Genomic DNA, 23030 nt, shown 5'->3' on the forward strand with positions numbered 1-23030 from the left:
CCTTCCTTCCCTCCCTCCTTTGTCTCTCTCTCTCTCTCTCTCTCTCTCTCTCTCATTAGAGATTTGTTTGATGTGGACACTCAAGGCCTAGGCAGAGTGGGAAATGCCATGGAATGGGGCAGGCAGGCAAAGGTGGGTGGGTTGCAGACCCACACCTGACCCCAGGAGGGGATGCTGGGGGCTGGCCCAGGCACACCAGAGGGAGTAGCAGAAGGGTGGCCCAGACAGACACACCCCCAGGGGACCTGTAGGCCAGCCCTTGAGAAGGTATCTAAGCCAAATGGTGAGTGCCCAGGCCAGAGCCTAGCCCAGGGAGGCAGGGTTTGGGGCAGTTTGGGGCTCCCAGAGTCTAGGGACCGGCATCACTAGCAGCCTCCCCGAGCTGCCGCTGGAATTCAGGGCTTGTCTGCCCGATGGACTCAAGCAGCTCCTGGAGGAGGGCATGGAGGTGGTCGTTCTTCTTCTCCAAGTGGTCCAGACAGGAGTTGATCTGGTCCAGCATGGAGCTGATGGTAACATTCTGTATCCCCGAAGCCGTCATCCTTGCCTTCCGTGCCCGCCTCCACTGGCAGGCCCAGTTCCCCTTTGGGACCCAACATTGTAGGCTCCAGAGACACTGGGGCAGCGTGATCGTGGAGTGCAGCACCCACAGCTGGCTCGGGGCAGAAGGTGGAGGTGCCAGGGAAGCACATGTTCAAATAAAATACCTGTATTTCAGTAGTTACGTTAAGCACACCAGTTTTTAAACTATTACGTATTATGTGGCTTTGCTCGTTCATAACAGCCTGAGTTTTATAAAACTCACCCATTATAAGTACAAGTCAGTGATTTTTAGAAAATATAGAGAGTTGTGCAATTATCACCAATATCTGACTTTAGAACATTCCCATCCCTCCAAAAACTCCGTGTTGCATATTTTCAGTTAATCCCCACTCCTTCTCTAGCCTTAGGCAACCACAGATATGCTTTCCAATTTCATGAATTTGTGTGTTCGGACCATTTGATATCAACGGGATCACATAATATGTGGCCTTTCTCATCCGGTTTCTTTCATTTGGCAGAATACTTTTGAGATTTATCCATGTTTTAGCACATCTCAGTACTTCATTGCTTGTTAGCTAAATAGTGTTCCATCTATGAATACACAACACTTTGAATGCATTTATCTCTTTTTTCTTTAATTTTTTTACTAATCTCTACACGTAACATTGGCTCGGACTCAACCCCAAGATCAAGGTTGCACACTCTCTGGCTGCATCAGCCAGAGGGCCCTGATGCATTTATCTCTTCATGACATTTGGATTGTCTCCAATTTTGGTCTGTTATGGATAAGGATGCTAGGAAGTTTTATATACATGTCTTTGTGTGGACGCATGCTTGTATTTTTCCTGGGCGAATTTCCAGTGGTGGAATTTTTGGGTTGCATAGTAAGTTCATTTTTAACATGTTTAGAAATTGCCAAACTCTTTTCCAAAGCAACAAAGCAACTGCACCATTTTACCTTCCCACAGCAGCATATAAGGGGTCCGTATTCTCGACATCCTCAACACTAGATATGGTCTGTCTTTTTTGTTACAGACTTGATATGTGGTTTTTATAAGTAACGCTCTTTGTCACTGGATTCCTCTCTGAAGAACCAGTTACACACCTTCTACCCTAAGAAAATAGGGTTGCTAGTAATGTCATCTCTGAATTGAAATTCTCCACCCCGCACTGCAGGCTCCTTTCACTTTCCCCTATCCCCTGGGGTCCCATCCTGCCCCCAGAGGCCACTTGGGAGAAAAGAAAAGCAGGAAGCCACGGGCAGAGGGCAAGGAGCTGGGCGCCAAGGTCCCAGTGAACATCATAACCAGTAGATGGCAGGGGACTGATGGATGTCAGACGCCAACTTCTCTCTGCTCAGATAAGTCACTTTTTATGTGGAGAGCCGTGTAAAGGCTGAAATTGGTCCTCGGATATAGATCTGAGATTTGGGGGAATGGAGCAGAAATCCCCACTTAGAAATGTGAGCAAAGAGGAATAGGAATCCCCTCAAATTTGCAGTCACGATTGTTACTTCTCACTCATACACACGTGTAGACCTTTCTTCGCCATCTTTTAGCAGTATGGACTTTGATACCAATACCTTGTATGTACACAGAACTTATCACTATGGAAAATGCTACTGCATAGGTTATCGTGTTCCAGACTCACAAATGGGAAACCGGTTTCCAGAGGGCATAGCAGCTCGTAAGCACCAAAGCGTGTCCCTCTGCCAAGTCCGAGGCTCCGCGTCCCTGCCTTCGCCTGCGCACCTTCACTGCTCGGCTAGGAAGCAGGAAGTGCCTTCACAAAATTCCTGCAGTGTCCTGCTACGCCTGCTCGCTTTGAAAAGGCAAGCCAGTGTTCGAAATATAGACTCGCAAATTAAACCGATATTTTGAAAAACAAACCATAGCGAAATTCGTCCGGGCACCACCAAAGCGAGCAGACTGCTTTCACGGTGCCCGAGCCAATAGCGGTGTGCACTTCTTTGCCTTGTGCATAATGTGCCGTTTTATTTCGCACCAGTCATCTGCATGAAAATGACTGCTTGGAGTAGGGCAACTGTGCTAGTGCCATGTAATTACGTCGTGACTCAGAGTTCCTTAGCATCAGGGAAGCACGCTCCAAACGATTATTTCCACACGACGCTTCCACGGATCCTCCCTTGTGAGTATTGCTACTCCACATGTTCCCATGAAGTGTTCCCAAGCTCGGTCCCGTGTGACACCAGCGTCGAGAGAGACAGTACTAGATGTTCTATGAAAAAAGATATGTACTTCCTGGCCAAGTAATTTCCAAAATACGTTGGGTTAGCACAAATTTAATAGGTTCTTTCCCATAAGGAATCTCTGAGCCTTTAGTATGCTATTATGCATGTGAACTTTCAAGAGGGAATATCATGTTGTTTCCCACATGTATTAATTTTGGAACTTTTCTCATGGAACACCTAACAGTATATGCGGGGTGTTGGTATTTCCCAAGGGACATCTTTGAAGAGGCAGCTATATAGAAGTATTTTGCATTAATTTGCCTAAAAAATCTGTGTTGATTGTTGAATCTGATGTCTTTGATATGAAAACATTCACAATGGGTAATATTGAGGACAACAAAGCTTGCTTACTTTTATGTTATGAAGGTATGTAACAATAGCCATCATGAAAAATACGAGTCCGTTTACTGACTATTAAAGTTGAGTCAAGGACTATTGTTATCTCATGTTCGTCTTCCCCCAAATCCTGTGAGATAGAAACCATTATCCTCAATTTGCCAAAAGCAAGGTTAGATAATTGGAGTGGTTTTCCTGACAGCACTCGTCTAGTAAAAGTTACAGGGCTGGGATTCAAAGCAGAGTTTGCATAGCTCTGTACCCTATTTCCTGTACTTCTCCATTCTAAAATGTAAATTTTACCTTAAATGACTTAATACGCTGTATCTATCAGAGATTTAATCCATGACGATTGGGACCACGAGAAGTTCTAACTTTTCAAATAAAAAAAACAGAAGAGAAAATATTATTCTAACATTAATTTTCTCTTCCTGGGGTTTGGCAATTAGTTTTACCCAACCCTTGAGAGAGCAGAATTTTCTGGAAACAAAACAGAAGCATTGTAAATGAATTTAATATAGTAACACTTAATAATTCTGCTAGAAAACAAAAACACTTCTAAATGCTGTAAAAAAACAACCTGTGAAGTGCAGCTGTAAATTCTTCCATATCGGATTCTAGTATTAGATGCCATCGGAAAAAGATTTAAGGGGTGGTGTGTGTGTGTGTGTGTGTGTGTGTGTGTGTGTGTGTGTGTGGTATTAATCGCAGAAAGACCAAATTAAAATAGAAAACAGAGGAAGACTCTTTCTTTTCTCCTCATTTGTACCTAAAGGCAGGAAATGGCTGTATAAAGAGATGATCTCCAAGAACCTTTAAAGGACCAACATAGTTTGACCAAGGCGATCATGAAAAATAAAGAATGGCTGTGGAGAGAGCTTGGGCCTTAGGTGAAAGCCACCTCTAATATTGAAGGGGGTTGTATTTTGACGAGATGATAAGCTTCTGTGTCATCCAGGGAAGGAATCCTGAGCAATAGGGCTGTGAAAGGGGACAGTCTACACAGCGATTCAGTCTGAGCTCAGTCAGGTAGCTCAGATTCATGTGCCAGCTCATCCCTGGATAGTTGTGGAAACTTGTCTCTGCTAGTTGATGTATTTAAACTTCATTACCCTCGGGTCGCCTGGGTGGCTCTGTCGGTGGAGCATCTGACTTTGGCTCAGGTCATGATCCCACGGTACGTGGGTTCCAGCCCCGCGTCAGGCTCTGTGCTGACAGCTCGGAGCCTGGAGCTGCTTCGGATTCTGTGTCTCCCTCGCTCTCTGCCCCTCTTCTGCTTTCTCTCTCTCTCTCTCTCTCTCTCTCTCTCTCTCTCTGTCTCTCTCTCTCTCTCTGTCTCTCTCTCAAAAATAAACATTAAAAACTGATTTAAACTTCATTACCCTTATCTCTGTTCTAAGGACAACCGTACTAACTTCACAGGGTTTGTGTAAGGAATGCATGAGATGATGTCAGTAATGTGCTTGGTCTCCTGCCTGCGCTTAGTGAAGGGAGCATAGGTGGAAGCAGTAAGAGCATGACCGTTAGGACTCAGATTTTAGCTCAAGAAAAGTTAAAACTTCCTAACAAAAGAAGGTAACTAATTCTGGAGGTGCTAAATCTTAGTTTGGATGATGTCTTCTTTCTTTTTAATTAAAAAAATTTTTTTAACATTTATTTCTTTTTGAGAGAGAGAGAAGTAGAGCGCAAGCAAGGGGAGGGACAGAGAGAGAGAGACAGAGACACAGAATCGGAAGCAGGCTCCAGGCTCCGAGCCGTCAGCATAGAGCCGGACGCGGGGCTCGAACTCACAGACTGTGAGATCATGACCTGAGCCGAAGTCGGACGCTTAACCGACTGAGCTACCCAGGCACCCCTTAAACTTTCTTTCTTAAAGTTTATTTATTTTGAGGGTGGGGGAGGAGCCAGGAGAGAGGGAGAGAGAGAATCCCAAGCAGGATCCTTGATGTTAGTCTGGAGCCTGACATGGGCTCGATCCCGCGAACGGTGAGATCATAACCTGAGCTGAAACCAAGAATTGGGTGCTCAACGGACTAAGCTACCCAGGCACCCCTGGATGATATCTTCTGGAGGAAGTTAAAGAGAAAGTTGTTGATTACAGGCAGGCTCGTCCTAGCTCAGATTCTCTGACTCCCTCTCCTCTCACTTGGTGCCTCACCCATGCCGAGTTGCCTTTCCACTTTCAGACCTGCACGAATACCAGGTAATGTGGGAATTGGCTCCCACCTGCCCAGAGGTCAAGAGCCAGGGTGTGGGAATGAGCCGCCTGCAGAACAAACCTTGAATGATGAGAAATGGTACACAGGAGGGAGCTGAGCAAATATACTCACCCTTCCTCCCCCCTAGTGGGGACAGCCCAGAGCCCTGCACGTGGACAGGCTGGTTGTTTTCCAGCTGATGTGAAGTATTGTCATGTGTCATACGCGCGGTGTCTCATACATTTCTTTGTCTGGCTTTGCATTTTTCCTCACCTCACTGTTTTGGGCTTGCACCTCTCAAATAAGCTTTAGGAACTTAATCCTTTTTTCTGGCTCTGCTTTCTAGAAGATCTGGGCTAAACCAGGTGTTTCTTGCAAATCTGAAATTTGCTTTGATTGCAAAGCTAAACTTTGTCCTTCATCTCATTAGGCAGGACATCAAATAAAAAGCAACGTCAAGTGACTTGTCTAAGATTTGTCCACCTCTTTGTAATAAACGAATCACATTTTCATAATTTTGGGACCAAGACACTGGAGTAACCTCTTTTTTCATGCAACTTATGATATTATAATAGGGGACACTAATCTCATGCAACCCAGGCACTGATTATTCTTGAAGAACAAGTTCGTGGAGGTTTCTTGCCACTTCTGGCCCTTTGTCTTAACCTAGTACATTGTGACTCCTCCTGCTGGTAGCCAGGAAATAGTAAATGATCTGCTTGCTATGTGGAACATGTGATGTATGTTATCATTTTATAGATTTGAAGCTTCAAGGATCAGTGGCTGAAATCCTAGTTTTAAAAAAAATAGGTATGGATAACTACAAGCTTGGAGAACAAGGGTTTATGCATTTTCTATAATATGTATTCTTTGTTAGCTACTGTTTATTGATCACCTGCTATTCATCAGGTTCTGTGGTAGATGCTGGGGATAAAATGATAAACCGGACAGATATGGTCCCTGCTCTGGCATAGCTGGTAGTCAGGTGGGAGAGTTGGAGAAAAAAAAAGACATATAAAAATTTACTAAAATTTGTCTTGCTATAAATGAAAATCAACCCAGGCTACTGAGAAGAAATATGGGAGGGGAACATGCTATGGAAGATAGCCAAGAAAGCCCTCTCTTAGGAGGCAGCATATAAACCCAGCCCTGTGTGATGAAAAAGAGCTGGCTATATGTGGAGTGGGGGGTAAGAGGGCGTATGGAATATAAGGAAAAACTTATGCAAGGGTCCTGAATGGGATGAAGGAGGCTGTCTGGGGTAGGGCACAAACACAGTCAAAGGGAAGAGGTCATGCAGGTGGGCACTGGCCACATGTGCAGGACCTTGGGTCCCGAGATTTAAATTTATGTGCTTGGGGAAGGAACATCAGGACTCTGAGGAGGGAAACAACATGGTCCGATTTAAGTACTAAAAATTCCATTCTGGGTTCTGTGTAGAAAACTGGCTGGGGTGGGGTAGAGACCCGTTAGTGAGTTCTTGGTGTGATAAACCTTATGGTGAGAGGCACGAGTGACCTAAACTAGTGAATGGTAGTGGAGAGAGAGAGAGAGGAATGTTATGGCACATATCTTTTAGGCGAAGAGTCTGCCGGTGATGGAATGTACTGATAGGTATGGAAGGATATGATAGGCAAAGACAGTCAGCAGTCAAGAGTGATCACAAGGGCTCTGATTTAAGGGCTCAAGAAGCTGGTGGGAAAAATTGGGGAATACGAGTTATGTGTAGAAGAAAAGAATTTTCTATTTTGAAAAGATTGCGTTGAAGTATTTGCAAAGATATTTCAATGGAAAAGTCAGGCAGTCAAACAAAGGAGTCTGGACTTGAGCGTTCTGGGCTGAAATGATAAAATTGAAGAGGCATTTTCTGTAGTTGGTACTTAAGACATACGATTGGTGATTCAAGGGAGAGTGGACAACAGAAAGCAGTGGCAAGAGAACACAGGGAGGCATGAGCACCAAACCACAGTTGAAGAGATTGACTTCTGGTACGTATTACGATGGAAGGAACGCATTAGTGTCCTAGAGCTGCCCTGACAAGACGCCACAGACCGGGCGGCTTAAACAACAGAAAACCATTTTCTCAGTTCTGGAGGCTGGAAGTTGAGATCAAGCTGTCAGCAGGTTTGGTTCCTTCTGAGGATTATGGGAGAAGGACCCTTTCCTTCACCTGTCTTCTCTTTGTGTGTTCATGTGGTCTTCCTCTGTGTACACATGTCTCTGTGTATGCAAGGTCCTCTTCCTATGAGGACACCAGTCATCCTGGGTTAGGGGCCACTGTACTGAACTCATTTTAACTTAATTATCTCTATAAAGACCCCATGTTCAAATATAGTTACTGTTGTAGACCATTTGAGCTGCTGTAAGAAAAATACCATAGATCTCACTTGTATGTGGAACCTGAAAACACACACATGCACACACACACACACACGCACACACACGCACGCACACACACATGCACACGCACGCACACGCACGCACACACACACACACACACACCAAAACAAAAAGCTGCATTTGTAGATACAGAGAACAACTTGGTGGTTGCTGGAGATGGAGGTGGGGGTGAGGGGCGGGGAAGAGGGTCCAAAGGTACAAACTTCCAGTTAAGAGATAAATAATCCAGGGGATGTAACGTACAGCGTGGTGACTATAGTTCACAATACTGAATCGTATAGTTTAGTTGCTAAGGCAGATCGTAAAAGTACTCATCACAAGAACAAAAAATTACCATTATGTGCCTGAGGTGATGGGTGTTAACTTATTGTGGTGATCATTTCACAACGTATGCGTATATCAAATCACTATTTCGTACACTTGAAGCTAATACAATGTTACATGTCAGTGATCTCTCAACGAAAAAAGAGAGAAGCAAAATAAGAGGGAAATATATGAAAATTAGGAGATAATTATGGGAGGTCCAACGTCAAAGTAATAGGTGTTTCAGATGCACCACGACCAAAAAAAAAAATAAGGATAAAATAGGGGAGGGAAGTTTTTGTTTTTGTTTTTTTTTCAATATATGAAATTTATTGTCAAATTGGTTTCCATACAATACCCAGTGCTCATCCCAAAAGGAGGGAAGTTTTTAATAGGAGACTTCAAGAAATTTTGTCAGGAAAAATGCTCCCTTCTTGATTTGAAGGGTGTACTAATTGTCCAACAAAAGGATGAAAATGGATCCACGCTGTGCAATGAACATCACCTCCTTGCCACCGCTGCCAACCCCCCCCCCACCAGCCCTAGCTACACTGTGGAATGACTAAGATTTTGCAAAAGACACTTCTCTTCTTGGCCAGCTTTAGTGATATCTGCATACAAACACCCAAAGCAGCAATTAAACGAATGCTCCCCAAGGCTTCCATCACACTTAGAGCACATTGAGAGTTCCACCTCTGACCTACAGATCTCTCCCTGTTGGGAACCTGAGTGAAGTTCCAGTCTCTTTGCCTCGCATATTCTCCCTTGAGCCACGCTGGCTCCCTTGCTGGTCTTTGAGCAAGCCAAGATGAGAACCTTGAGGCTTCCCTTCTCCATTGTCCCGGAATGATTTTTTTTTTTTTTTAATGTTTATTTATTTTTGAGACAGCGAGAGACAGAGCATGAACGGGGGAGGGGCAGAGAGAGAGGGAGACACAGAATCCGAAACAGGCTCCAGGCTCTGAGCCATCAGCCCAGAGCCCAACGCGGGGCTCGAACTCACGGACCGTGAGATCGTGACCTGAGCCGAAGTCGGCCGCTTAACCGACTGAGCCACCCAGGCGCCCCATGTCCCGGAATGATTTTTATCTTCTCTGTATTTACATGTCCTTCTTCCATAGTTTTGTTCAGGTCTTCATGTGACAACCTCTTCAGACTTTCCTGACATTACAATCTATGTTTTACTTTCATTGCTGTTTCTTCATTTGTTTCCCATTACTTTTCTTCAAACCACCTACCATTGATTGAATAAGTGAATAAATGAATGTTCTTATATGTTGTCTTCTCTATGAAACGTAAGCCTCACGCTGGCAGGAATGTTGTTTGGCTAACTGCTGCAACTGATGTCTAGAACTGTGCTTGGCAAAGAATGGGCACTGAATACATTCCTATTGGATTAAGCAGATAAAATCGTATATCTTTTCTGCTTTCATCTATACCTAGAACTTTGTCTTCCCTCAGTCTCATTTATTAAAAAAGCTCGGCCAAATCACAGGTTTTCTTTATTTTTAAAGTAGGCTCCTAAAAGAAAATCGAGTAGATTCTACCTAGGCCTACTGAAAACGGAAGGAGAACCAAAGCAGATGTTACTGATAGGGGATCTGGGGGAAACAGAGGGCCAAGGAGGTTTCTGTATAAGACTCCATGGAAGGGGGGTCATCTCAGAGGGAAACAGCAGTGTGGTGTCCCTGGGAGACTTAAATCCTGGGGGCTTGCTTTGCTAAAGACCTCTGTCTTCAAATTCAGCTCAAGGTTTTTTGAGCTCCATATTTTCAGATTTGGACAGTGAAAATGTTAGCGGTGGCCAGTGTTCTGGAAGGCATAGGAAGCCAAACACTTTCCTTCAACCCTGAGGGGAGGGGAAGAAACTCCCTGCTAGGTCCCTGGTTGAACCTGCTCCCAGCCCAGTGGGATGGGAATCCAGGAAAAAACTGAATCTGACTTGGACAAATGCACTACCTGTGACTTTCTTATCCCTTCCCTAGGGAGTAAAGCTCATACTTCCAACAAATGGGATGGTTTACCCATTTAATGTACCAGAAGTAAAAGTAATCTCAGCTCTACCAGAATTTCTGATCCCACATTCACAATTCAGAACAGCAAGTATACACTGAATAGGAATGATCCAGAAGCTGTCGGGACTATAATAAGTGCAACTCATAATCTTCATGGAAATAAAACCTACTCATCTGAAGAAATAAGTCCCATAGACCAGGTGGCTTAAACAACATGCCTGTAGTTCTGGAGGCTCAAAATCCAAGATCAAGGTGCTGGCAGAGTCTGTGTCTGGTAAGAGCCTATTCCCTGGTTCACGGATGGCCCACTTTCCACTGTGTCCTCACAGGCAAAAGGGGCAAGGGAGCTCACTTGAACCTCTTTTCTAAGGGCACTAATCCCATTTATGGGGCTCTGTCCTCTTACATGCAGAGGAGGGTATACAAGCATTGATTTTATAGCAGTCACATTCCGAGGTAATGGGGGTTAGGGCTTTAATATGTGAACTTTGGAGGGGCACATAATTCAGCCCCTAACAAGGAAAGACATTTTTTTTTTTTTCTCTCCTGTAACAGAAGGGGAAAAAGATGGGGCAGGCACAGTGTGTCTAATTTATGGCTTCCAGAGTCTCAGTTAAACATGTATGGGGAGGAGATTTAAAAAAGAGAAAAAAGTTTGAAACCGTTGCCGAGGGGTGTAGAGGAGTATTATCTTACTAAAGAAACATGGTGGGAGTCCTGCGCCATGATAAGGGCCCATTTTGGTTTTGTGGTCATGAATTTAAAGTGAAACCATTCAGCTTGGTTTGTAATTTCCTCTAGCAACACACAGCTGCTCCGGAAGGCAGAAGAAAGCAGATGGGATTTTACCAAGCAAGTGTCACTCACCACTAGGAATGAACATAACATGCAATTAGGAGAGAGGTTTAAAATAACACAAACATTTAGATATAATCTATCACTCTCTTCACCAAATGTTGACTGCCACCAATTACGCCTCTGTATTTTTCTGGTTCACTCTGAGCTTGGAGACATGAACTTGCATTAAATCTTCTCTTAGAACCCAAGACTTCCTAAGGTCCGGGTCACACACCCAGGCTTCGGGATAGCTGAACCCGACAACCATGATCCTCTAGAGTCAAGAGGTTTTCACCAGCGAGTCCCAAGGGAGGACACAGGTTTGCCTGCAACAGAGCCCAAATTCCTGACTGATGGAAGACTAAAAATTCATTGACTTTCACGTTTATGCAAAACTAGGGAGCTGGGAAAGTTTACACCGTTGTGCATTCAGAGCCTGAAATGAACGTTTATTTATTCATCCAGCACATACATTGCTGGGTGCTTACAATGTGCAGGTGCTGTTCTCGTGCTGGAGGTCATGAACAAGAAAAATCTCTGCATGCAGAGTTTAATAGGGGAGGAGGAAAGGAACATGCAAGTAAGAAAAATGTTAATAACAGTTTTAGATGGGGCTAATTCTGGGAAGAAAAAGTAAAGCATAGGAAGGAGTTAGAGAGGGGGAGGGTTCAGATAAGGTGATCTGGTGAGCTCACCAGGGTGTGCATTTGGGCAACGTGTGCAGGAAGCTGGGAGGGGAGAGCTGCCTAAGTATTGCTCTTTGCAGTCATAGCCGCACTGCAGATTGAATGTTGATAAAGCTGTCGCAAGGGGATTGTACTTCCCGACACGCGGCGCCTCATATACAAACTTTGATCAGCTATTGCTTTATTGTACGTGCTGCAGCAATGTAAAACGATCCCAGTATGAAATTATCAGGGAATATACAACCGTTGTTTCCACTGTGTCGGTTGGTTCCTCTATTATTTAAAATTCTAGGGGTGCCTGGGTGGCCCAGTCGGTTCCCCATCCGACTTCTGCTCAGGTCATGATCTCACAGTTGGTTCGTGGGTTTGAGCCCCGTGTTGGGCTCTGTGCTGACAGCTCAGAGCCTGGAGCCTGCTTTGGGTTCTGTGTCTCCCTCTCTCTCTGCCCCTTTCCCACTCAGCCTCTGTCTCTCTCTTAAAAATAAATACACATTAAAAAAAATAAAATTCCAGTGAGTGTTTAGTGCTCCTAAAAAATAGAAACCTTGAAGACACACAGACTCTCAATTTTCATGGACAACTTATAGACACCAGAATGGTTCTCCCTACATCATCCCAGCTGCTGAGCGGGCTTTAGTATGCAGCCGATGCTTACTATAACAAGGAAGATATTTCCATATCACAGAAGTATCACATGAGCTTTTTCTGAGTATGAATTCACCTCTGCCAAGGTACTATGACATGAAAGTTAAACAACTTTGGCATTAATCAGGTGAAGGCATTTAGAAATGTAAGTAAGGTCACATTTCATAAGGGAGCCTCCCATACATATAGCATATATGTAGATATGTATATTCTTACCCAGGGGTTCTACACTCCCACCTGTCTCAAGAAATTTAGAAATACACAAGAGGGTAGTTTTCATTAAGATAAGTAAATTCCAAGTATGCTGCTTCATTTAGGTGATGCCTTTTATAGGGTCGTATTTTGCATCTGGTTATTCGCCACATGGTTGAAAATACGCCGTTGATTCGATTTCTGCCATGAACAGCGTCCACTAGAAATGGTCGGTCTGGCAATATCGAAGAATCACAGTGGATCCTCAGTCTCCTCTTCTCCCAAGTAAATAACTGGGAAGTAGACCAATTGCTCAGTCAGAGGTGACTTAGGGAGGCTACAAGGTAATATCATGCAAACAGTTGGTCTTTCAGTCACTGCTTCAGTATGTTTTTCTCCACAGAAGGTCCTAAGAATTCCATGTTTCGCTTTCCCACGCCTGGTCAACAGCTGAAACATGTGACAACTCTTTAGCCCATTAGCTATTATTTAGCAAAGGTGAATGGAGCTCACTTTATCTCTACAGGGGTTTAAGGATAGAGTCACTAAGGACAATGAAGCTGGCACTGTAGTTCTGCTCTGCCAAGCTCCCTAAGTTACTGAACAGAGAACAATGGGACTACAGCAACATGTTAGACGCCTTTGCTTTTTGGTTTTTATAACAAGTTTATTGTGACATAATTCACGTATCACGGAGTTCCCCCTTTTGAAGTGTGCGATTCAGTATTTTTTAGTATATTCGCGCAGTTTATTCATAGTATATTCTAATTTTACATATTTTATAACCACAAAACGATACCACATGCCCGTTATTTCCTCTCAGCTTCTGGCAACTCTTCTGTCTCTATGAAATCACCTATTCATTAGTATTTTACTTTCTTATCTGCAGTTATATGTCTTCCCGAATAGTCTATCCTTTTATCATTACAAAACGTCCTGTATATCTGGTAACAGTTTTTGCCTTAAGTCCATTTTCTGTGGTATTAGTATAGCCACCCAATATTTCTTTTTTTTTTTTAACGTTTATTTATTTTTGAGACAGAGAGAGACAGAGCATGAACAGGGGAGGGTCAGAGAGAGGGAGACACAGAATCGGAAACAGGCTCCAGGCTCTGAGCGGTCAGCACAGAGCCCGACGCGGGGCTCGAACTCATGGACCGCGAGATCATGACCTGAGCCGAAGTCGGCCGCCCAACCGACGGAGCCACCCAGGCGCCACCCAACATTTCTTTTGATTACTGTTCTCACACTATATTTTTCCTAAACTTTACTTTCAACCAGTTTGTCTCTTTGAAACTAAATTGTGTGTTTTGCAAACAGCTTATAGCTGAATAATGCTTTTTAAATCTATTTTGCCAATCTTTGCCTTTTAATTGGAGTGGTGAATCAATTTTCAGTTAACATAATTACTGAAAGGTAAGATTTCTTTTGGCCATTTTCTGTATGTTTTCTTTACGTGTCACATCTCTTTCCCCTTATTCGTCCACTAGTACCTTCTTTTAGGGTAAACAGCTATTTCCTGTTGTACCATTTTAAATCACTTATTTCTCTTACTGCATTTTTAGAAGTTATTTTCTTAGTGGTTGCCCTAGAAATTACAATTAGTGTCCTCAATTTAAAAATATTAATTTCAATACTATGTGAAAACTTTGCCCCGGTATAGCACTCTTTTCTCTCCCCTCCTCTGTGTAATCATCGACATTGAAATTATAAATATATGCATTATAAGCCCATTAATACATTTGAAAATTATTGCTTTATGGAAATATAAATGTTTTTAGTTTATTTATTTCGAGAGAGAGAGAGCGAGCGGGAGAGCGGTTATTTATTTTGAGGGACAGAGAGAGTGGGAGAGAGAGAATCCTAAGCAAGCTCCATGCTCAGTGCAGAACCTGATGTGGGGCCTGATCTCACGAAATGGGAGATCATGACCTGAGCTGAAATCAAGAGTAGGACACTTAACTGAACCCCGCCCCCCCCCAGGCTCCCCGTAAATATGTTTTAGGGCCGAAAGAAGTAGGAAAGAATTGCATGCAAAAATACACGTACATTGCCCGTCACGTTCCCCTTTGTGGTCAGCACTCGTGCTCTTTCTTTATATGCATGGATTTGAGTTACTGGCTGATGTCTTTCATTTCAACCTGAAGGACTCCCTTTAGTATCTCTTGTAGTGCAGGAATTGCTAGAGATAAATTCGCTGTTTTTCTTTGCCTGGGAATATCTTAATTTCTCCTACACCTTGAAGAATCATCTTGCTGTACACAGAATTCTTGACGGTTTTCTTTCAGCACTGTGAATGTGTCGTCCCACTGCTCTCTGGCTTCCATAGCTTCTGATCAGAAGTCAGCCATAAATCTTGTTGAGGATCCCTTGTACAGAATGAATCTCTTTTCACTTGCTGTTTCCAGGATTCTCTTTCTGTCTTTGTTTTTGACAGTTTGGCTCTGATGTTTTGAGGTGAAAATATCTTTGAGTCCATCCTATTTGGGGTTGGCAGAAATTCTTAAATAATTGATGTTTTTATGAATTTGGAAAGTTTTCAGCCCGTTTTTTCCTTCAAGTGTTCCTTTTGCCTCTTTCACTTCCCCTTCTCCTTCAGGAACTCCATTGTGTATAAGTTGCCATGTTTTCAGGTGTTCACAGATCTCTGAGGTGCTTTTCATTTTTCTTTAGTTTTTTTTTTTGCCTTCCTTAGACAGTTATCTTCAACTTTTCTGACTCTTTCTTCTGCCATTGAGATCTGCTGTTAAGTCTAATGTTGTGTTTTGTTTTGTTTTGTTTTGTTTTGTTTTGTTTTCATTTAAGTTACACTCTTCAACTCCAGAATTTCTATTTGGTCCTTTCTTTGCAATTTCTCTCTACTGGTAGTCTCCATTTGGTAGGGCAACACTGTCATGAACTGTTTCTTTCAAAATTGTATCCTTTAGTTCTTTGACGTATCTATTGGGCTTGATTTAAAATCTTTTAGTAATGGGGTGCCTAGGTGGCTCAGTCAGTTAAGCGCCCAACTCTTGGTTTCAGCTCAGGTCATGATCTCACAGTTCATGAGTTCAAGCCCTGCATTGGGATCTGCCACTGGCAGAATGGAGGCTGCTTGGGATTCTCCCTACCTGTCTCCTTCTGCCCCTCCCCCCATTCTGAAAATAAATAAACTAAAAAAAAAGGGTTTTGTTTTTTAAATTTTTTTAATGTTTATTTATGTTTGAGAGAGAGAGAGAGAGAGAGAGAGTCAGAGAGAAAGCAGGGGAAGAGCAGAGAAAGAGGGAGACACAGAATCTGAAGCAGGCCCCAGGCTCTGAGCTGTCAGTACAGAGCCTGACGTGGGGCTTGAACTCATGAACTGTGAGTCATGAGTCAACTAAGTCAACTAAGCAGAAGTCAACTAAGCCACCCACACACCCCTAGAAAAAAAAGTTTTAATTATAAGTCCAACATCAGAGTTTCCTTAGGGATAGTTTCTGTTGACTGCATTTTATTTCCCTATGCAAAGGTCAGATTTTAACTATAAAGCCTTAAATTTAAAATTTAAATTATAGAACTTGTAATAAATTAGAGTATTGGTTTCATACTTCTGCCTATACATTAGAATCACCTAAAAAACTGTAAAAAATAATGGTATTTAGGCTGTACCTCAAACAAATTGAATTGTAATCTCTGTATAGGGGGCCCCAAGTATCTGCATTAATATCTACATTTCTCAGCTTATACTTATGCTCATTAGGTGTTGAGAACCCTATAGCTTTAAATCTGGCACTAATCGATTTGACCAAATTTTGTGAGTACTCAAAGGAAGAGGGTCATTTTCCAGAAGAAGCAAAAATGTAGAATGGCTTATGTGGAAACTCTGTAATTTGAGTTTGAGTGAAAGGTTTCAGAGATCCGGAAGTTAGGAAAACAATTGGTGCCAACGTATATAACTAACATTTACTGAGCTCTTGCTATATCATTGGCACTGTGTCAGATACTTTATGGAGATGATTTCATTTTAGTCCTCTCAACATCCTCTTAAGATAATTGCTACTTTTATACACCCCATTATGTAGATGAAGAAAGTGGGGCTGAGTGGTCAGATAACCAGCTAAGGAACCAATTGGTAAGCAGATGACTAAGAGGGAAACCTGGGTCCAGCTCTGCCCCAAACCGATGATTTTACTCACCAAACTCCCCTGTTTGTGTAACTACCTATGATGTAGAGCTAGTGCGCACAGCCAAAATCCCTAGGTCTCTTCACCGCCATTGTGGTTGAGAATAAGTCTCCATTGGAATGGGTTCTCACTTTTATAATGGGTGTCAGGAGGAAAATAGTCTTTTCTTTAGGTCATTTTACTTTAAAAACCTATTCTACAGATATGTGAATAGTAGTAGCTTGGTGTTGTGGAAGAATATTTGATGTGGGATAACTTTCTTTATCTTTCAGGCTTAAAATGAACTGTCAATGGCATGGTCTGTAGGATCGTTTCCCAGGGAAAGACTCCATGATTCGGTGAGCAGTCTGTTGATTTATTTGTCTGTTGGTCTATCTAGAATTTTCAGAATCATCTATGATAAAAGAACGATGATTTGCCATCAGAAGCAGCTAAGCCTCAGAAGTATTTTGAGCAATAAATGAAATGAACGCAAGAACACTTTGAAAACTGAAAAGCACATAAAAATGCATAGTTTTACTATGTTTCAAAACTATTCTGAGAACCACATATATACATATGTTTATCTGTAGAGAACTGGTTAATTATTATATATTATTATATAGCAAACATCTTTGGAAAGATTCCAAATGTAAAGCTTCCATTGACCTCAGGATGTGTTACCCTATTGGCATCATTATGTGACACATGGAGTATTGCCAACCAGAGAAACTTGCCTAAAGTTCAGTGTCCACAGTTTTTATTGGGATTTAGACAAATGGGCATGATTGATTGATTGATTGATTGCCCAACGGTTGAATTCAATCTCTAATCCTGACCACTTTCCCAGAGGCTGGGCTGATACCAAGTGGTCCAATGCATCCACCATTCATCACCATTTTAGCATAAACTGTCAGTGTTGTTTGAGGGGTCCACCATGAATGACAAAAGACTCCTATTGCTCTAGAAACTCCAGCAACATAGAGGTTATCTCCCAGGGGCTGGGGGCAAAGATCAGACCTCTCTTTAAGCAGGATAAATGCTTTACTATATAACCATTGCAACCAAAATTTGAATTGTGTTGAACTGGTATTATTTAACTAGGTCATGGTAACTGAAATTCATGCATATTGGAATCATGCAAAGCAAAAGCTGCATATATATATGTAATACATATATATGTATTATATATACATAATATATACATATACACACAAATATTTATACACACACACATATATATACACACACATATACATACATATATTTCACATGCATAAATTGCTCATAAAAATAAATAACTTATTTTCTTATTTAGAAAAGTGATTTGTCCGAATGTATCAAAAAAGCCTTAAAAAAGCATAATGATCTCATACTGTGACTCATAACATCAAATATATTTAAAAATTTATGTCAAAAATTAAAAATAAGCTAAATTTAGAAATGTTTATGTTTGAAGAAATTTAATTCAGCTATTTTAATCAAATGGAGAAATGTTTCTGTCTAGTGTTCACTAAAAAATATATGGAATTATATATGTATCATAATCAAAACTGTATTTTAGAAAGCATACTAAAATTTTAATAGTAGTTACCTTTAATCTGTAGAAAGAAAAAACTAATTGCTAATTTAGTTTTGTTTTTCTGTATATTTCAATTTTCTATAAGTGAGCATTTATTAAAAAATTAAAATTTAAAACTTAAGATGTAAACATGAACATCCATGAAAGTTTTTGAATAGTTGTGGGTTTGATACACTTCTTATGGGGGGTGCCCTTGTAGTTACCTTGGGCTTTCATAGCAAAATACCAACTGGCTGGGTAGCGTCAACAACAAAAATTTGTTTTCTCACAATTTTAGAAGTCTAATGAATGTTCTGGCCAACTTGGTTTTTGGTGAGGATTTTCCACCTGGTGTTCAGATGGCTGCCTTCATGTCCTCACACGGCCTTCTCTTGGTGCTTGCATGCAGAGAGAGAGAGAGAGAGAGAGAGGGAGGGAGAGAGCATGTCAAGCTTTCTGATATCTCTTCTTACAAAAACACTAATCCTATCAGATCTGGGCCCCTGCCCTTATGACCTCATTTTTCCTTCATTACTTTCTTAGAGGTTCCATCTATAAATACAACCATACTTGGGGTTAAGGATTCACTATATACATTGTGGAGGGAACACACACATTTAGTGTAACAGGCACCAACTGAACACTGGAAAATGATTTTAAAAATAAGATATTTAAGTAACAGGTTTCATGAAAGAATTTTGGGGGCATATAACCTTCCTGAAGTTATGTGCAAGATTGTCTTGACATTTGTTCTGGGGGTGGAAATAGTGCAGAACTTCTATCAGATGTTCAAATGATTTGTGACCTCAGAAAGTTAAGAAACACTTAATTGGAGAAAATTCACTAAAAGAGACACAACAGATGAATCAAGAAAAAGTAATATTTTGATGATGAAAACAAGTCAAAAAGTGTTTTCTTAATACAAACCAAAGACAGTGTTGCAAGAAAATTGAACGCACAGGCTTTGCAATGGGTGTGCCTGTGTTTAAAGTCCAGTTCTGTCATTTTCACTAGAATTGTGACTTGAATGAAGTTAGTCAACCTCTTGGCGTCTATTGCTGAGTCTATATGAGCCACCTCGTTGATATAATGTCCCCAGGAGGCAGGTAACAGTATCCTCACATAGAGGTAAGGAGCCTGAGGCTTACCCAGCAAGGCAACATACAAACACACAGTAAGCATTTAGCACACAATCTGGCATGCAGAAGAAGTCAGCAATTGCTTGCTTCCACTCTTATTGGACTATAATATTTATTTATTTATTTATTTATTTATTTATTTATTTATTTATTTATTTTGAGAGGGAGAGAGCATGAGCAGGTCAGAGGATGAGAGAGAGAGAGAGAAAGAGAATCTTTTTTTTTTTTTTTTAATGTTTATTTATTTTTGACACAGAGAGAGAGAGAGAGAGACAGACAGAGACAGAGACAGAGACAGAGCATAAGCAGGGGAGGGGCAGAGAGAGAGGGAGGCACAGAATCTGAAGCAGGCTCCAGGCTCTGAGCTGTCAGCACAGAGCCAGACGCGAGGCTTGAACTCATGAACTGCGAGATCGTGACCTGAGCTGCAGTCGGAAGCTTAACCGACGGAGCCCCCCAGGTGCCCCAAGAGAGGGAATCTTAAGCAGGCTGCACACTCAGTGCAGAGCCTGACTCGGGGCTTGATCCCACGACCCTGGAATCATGACCTGAGCCAAAATTGTGGGTCAGTCGCTCAAGCAAGTTAGCCACCCAGGCGCCCCTGTAACATTTATATTTTTGTTACTGCACAGTCCTTCCTACCCTATCTTTCTGCTCCCCTCCACAAGTGAACATTTTTACCTCAATCCACAATTCTTGAAGGAGTAACTATGCCAAATGTGATGGACTAGATTTTCCCTCTGAGGAAATCTCTGGGATGCAGGTCAGGCTGAGGAGTCACAGAATAATGCATGTCCTTGGAGGGGGTTGATGTCAAGACAAAAAACCTAGGAATAGAATGTAGTAAGTAATTTATTGCTCAGAATGATCAACTTATGATTATTAAGGTGAGTACCAAATTATACCCATTTCAGAAAGACTTCTATATTATTCTTTGTCCCCGTCAGAAATGCCTTTGAAGAGTTATTGGTGTCAGACCATCCTTGGGGGCCCAGCACAGCTGAGAACAGACAGACACAAATCTCCTTGGGGCACATGACCATAAAAATGCCTTTTGTACTCTCCGTATCTGTCATGTTTGGTAACATTAGTAGACTTATACACTGGATTTACATACCAACAAGAATTTGTACAAAATTCTTGGTCGAAATTGGATCTCAAGAAAGGACGGTAGTTAATTACTTGAAGTAGTAGATAGACCTACTGCCACCTTGTGGCAAGGTTACAAATTTCAGGACTAAGGAAAATCAGGCAGTTTGTTAATTTTCAAAACCACGACAGATGTCATATTACTAAATCACACGGAGTCAAAAGAATTGTCTACTTTTGGGAGGGATAGCTGACATTTAAAAAATTAAGTGAAGAGTAACTTGTACCCATTATAAAATTATTACACAATATTCCTGGAGTGGATTTCAAAGTGCTGCCCAACAAACAGTCCTCAAAAGGAGTTGACAAACTTAACTCTTATAACACACATTTTCATGATGTGAAATTGTTGATAAATCTCTTCCTTGCCTCAATTGTCAGTTAGTTTTATTGCAAAATATACCCCTTCATCTCATCCTTTTTGTTCATTCTTTTCCCTTCATGATGACATTCAGGTGTAGTGGGAGAATGTATCACTTGGGGTTCTTAATCTACCAGAGTTTGTAACATGATCTATGTTTTTTGACCTAGCTGTTCAGTGAGGTTAAGTCATGTGTTTAGTTAGCACATGAGGCCAATGCCACAGTATGGAACTCAATTCGTTTCTATATGGGTCACTTAGCTTTGCATTATCTCATGGCCACAGTATGTGGCTTTCACCAACTCTGGTCAGCCATTATAAAAATATGCACCAAAGTTCATCAAGGTTTTTATGATAGAAATCCACCAACACCACAGGAAAAAAAAAAAAACAGTTTCAGCAACTATTCTCTTTTGTAAGTGATTAGTGTGGTCATCTAAATCTAAGGCAATAAACACTCTGCAACAATGTATTGATGGGCTATTTATTATTTATGACAGCCCAGGATGTACACACACTTTGCATATCAAGTTGCCAAGGTCCAGTAAGTGACAGACACAATGCCACTGACAGGAACTTGGAGGAAAAAGTTGTCTTTTGTTTGCATCTACCATTTTACAAGGACTTTAAAACGCCAATTATTTCCCAGTCTTTATTGTTATAGGAAAGACCCGCGTGCATGGGCGCACACCCACACATTTGTCAAAAGACACGTTCTTGACAAAACTGAAGCAGGGAATCATAGGCTCATGTTATCTTTCTGCTAAGCCTGTCTGGTGTTGTAGATGGTCGCCTGACAGTCAAAGGTTCTCTTGAGGGGATCTAGGGAAAGAGTTAGTATCATTCATCTATGCGTAATAAAATTACGCAGTTAGAAAACCAGTTTTACATAATGGATGTTGGCCAATGATTGTTTAGCAGAAAACACTTTCACATTTGGGTTTTCCCAGTGTAAAAACCAAAAAGCAAGAAAATACTCCAGTGGCCTCTCTCCCTCAAAGTTTCAGCGTTCAACCTCGTAAATTTGAATTCTATTAATATTTAACACAGCTTTAAAGAGATTCTGAATTCTAGGGAGAACATGATGAAATTTTTTTTTTTTGTTCTCTTAATGCAGACTTTTGATCTTCAAAGTGACTGCATTTATGGAAAATTATTTAAACTGATAATGGAACCAACTTTTAACACACTAACAGGCAATAAGACTTTACTGACCATAATTCTAATAAATTTATAGGAAGTAAGAAAGTTTTTCAGAGCTCCCCAGTCAGAACATTCAATGGTTCTCTTGGCAGGAGAGTCGCTAACAATGGAACACATCTTACAGAGGATCGTGCAAATAATGTTTCTTGATTAACTACATTCATTTAGGTACTGAACTGTGAAGTTGTAATAAAATTATCCTTACTTTTATGGACCTAACACATGTTCATATCCATATTTTAGAAGTCAAATGATTCTTCATCCACTTACTGCCTCTTAATCTCATTCTGGGCCCCACTCCTAGATACAATCATTTTTAGCCTGTTTAGTAACATCTAATTGTCTTACTTGTACATCCCATATTTTGTTGCCATTTTAAATTCTTCCTCGTTGCTCGTTATTTCTATTATTACTTAGTATTTATTATTTCCATTATGGATAAATGAAGGATTGGCTATGTTACCCCACTCCCCCCAACTTGCTCTGTCTTCCTTTCTATTATGTCATTGTACTTGACTTTGGGTTATGGAAATCTTTAGTGTTACTAGCACGTTTGGAGGAAAGCATTTGTTTTTGGCAGCTGTCCTTCCTAATCCTCCAATGTGCTGTCTGGCTCTATCCAACCTGAGACCTCTTTTCTAACATCCTTTATACCCAGCACTCCAGGCACAAAGCACATTTTCTTCTTTCTAGGGCACCCTGGAGCCTTGCACGCATTCTTTCCTGTCCTGGGAATGGCTTTACTCCCGTCCCTACATTGCAAACTCCTCATCCGTTTTAAGCCTCACCTTTTAAGAAGTCTTCTCCAACTGTCCCAAGCAGAGGCTGCCTTTGTGCTCCTGACAGCATCCCCGTATGTCTGGCGGAGCAATCATTGGATTAAATAAAATTCGAGGCAAAAACTGATCATTGAATACTGTCTTCAAGCTTTTCATCTTCTTCTAAACCAGAATTGGAAGGGATAGTACCGAAAGACGAAGTGGCTAGGAATGGTAAGACGTTTTTCTCTGAGGAGACCAAGGGACATGTAAGAAATATTCGGAGGGTCTTGTACTCACCTAGAGTGAGAAACCTATGTAAAGTCCAC

The 23030-nt window shown here is 41.5% G+C and overlaps 1 long non-coding RNA gene and 1 pseudogene across 1 annotated transcript; both read right to left on the minus strand.

Moving 5' to 3' along the window:
- Positions 1-349: 349 nt before the first annotated feature.
- Positions 350-599, minus strand: LOC122210703 (annotated as a pseudogene).
- Positions 600-18300: 17701 nt separating this feature from the next.
- LOC122210707 lies at positions 18301-22800 on the minus strand. The gene is made up of 3 exons (XR_006198185.1): positions 22732-22800; positions 19912-20057; positions 18301-18489 (listed from the first exon to the last, which is right to left on the minus strand). It is a non-coding gene; the product is annotated as an uncharacterized LOC122210707 (long non-coding RNA).
- Positions 22801-23030: the final 230 nt, after the last annotated feature.

This window comes from Panthera leo, chromosome F2 (genome assembly GCF_018350215.1).
Source record: "Panthera leo isolate Ple1 chromosome F2, P.leo_Ple1_pat1.1, whole genome shotgun sequence".
Classification (NCBI taxonomy): domain Eukaryota; kingdom Metazoa; phylum Chordata; class Mammalia; order Carnivora; family Felidae; genus Panthera; species Panthera leo.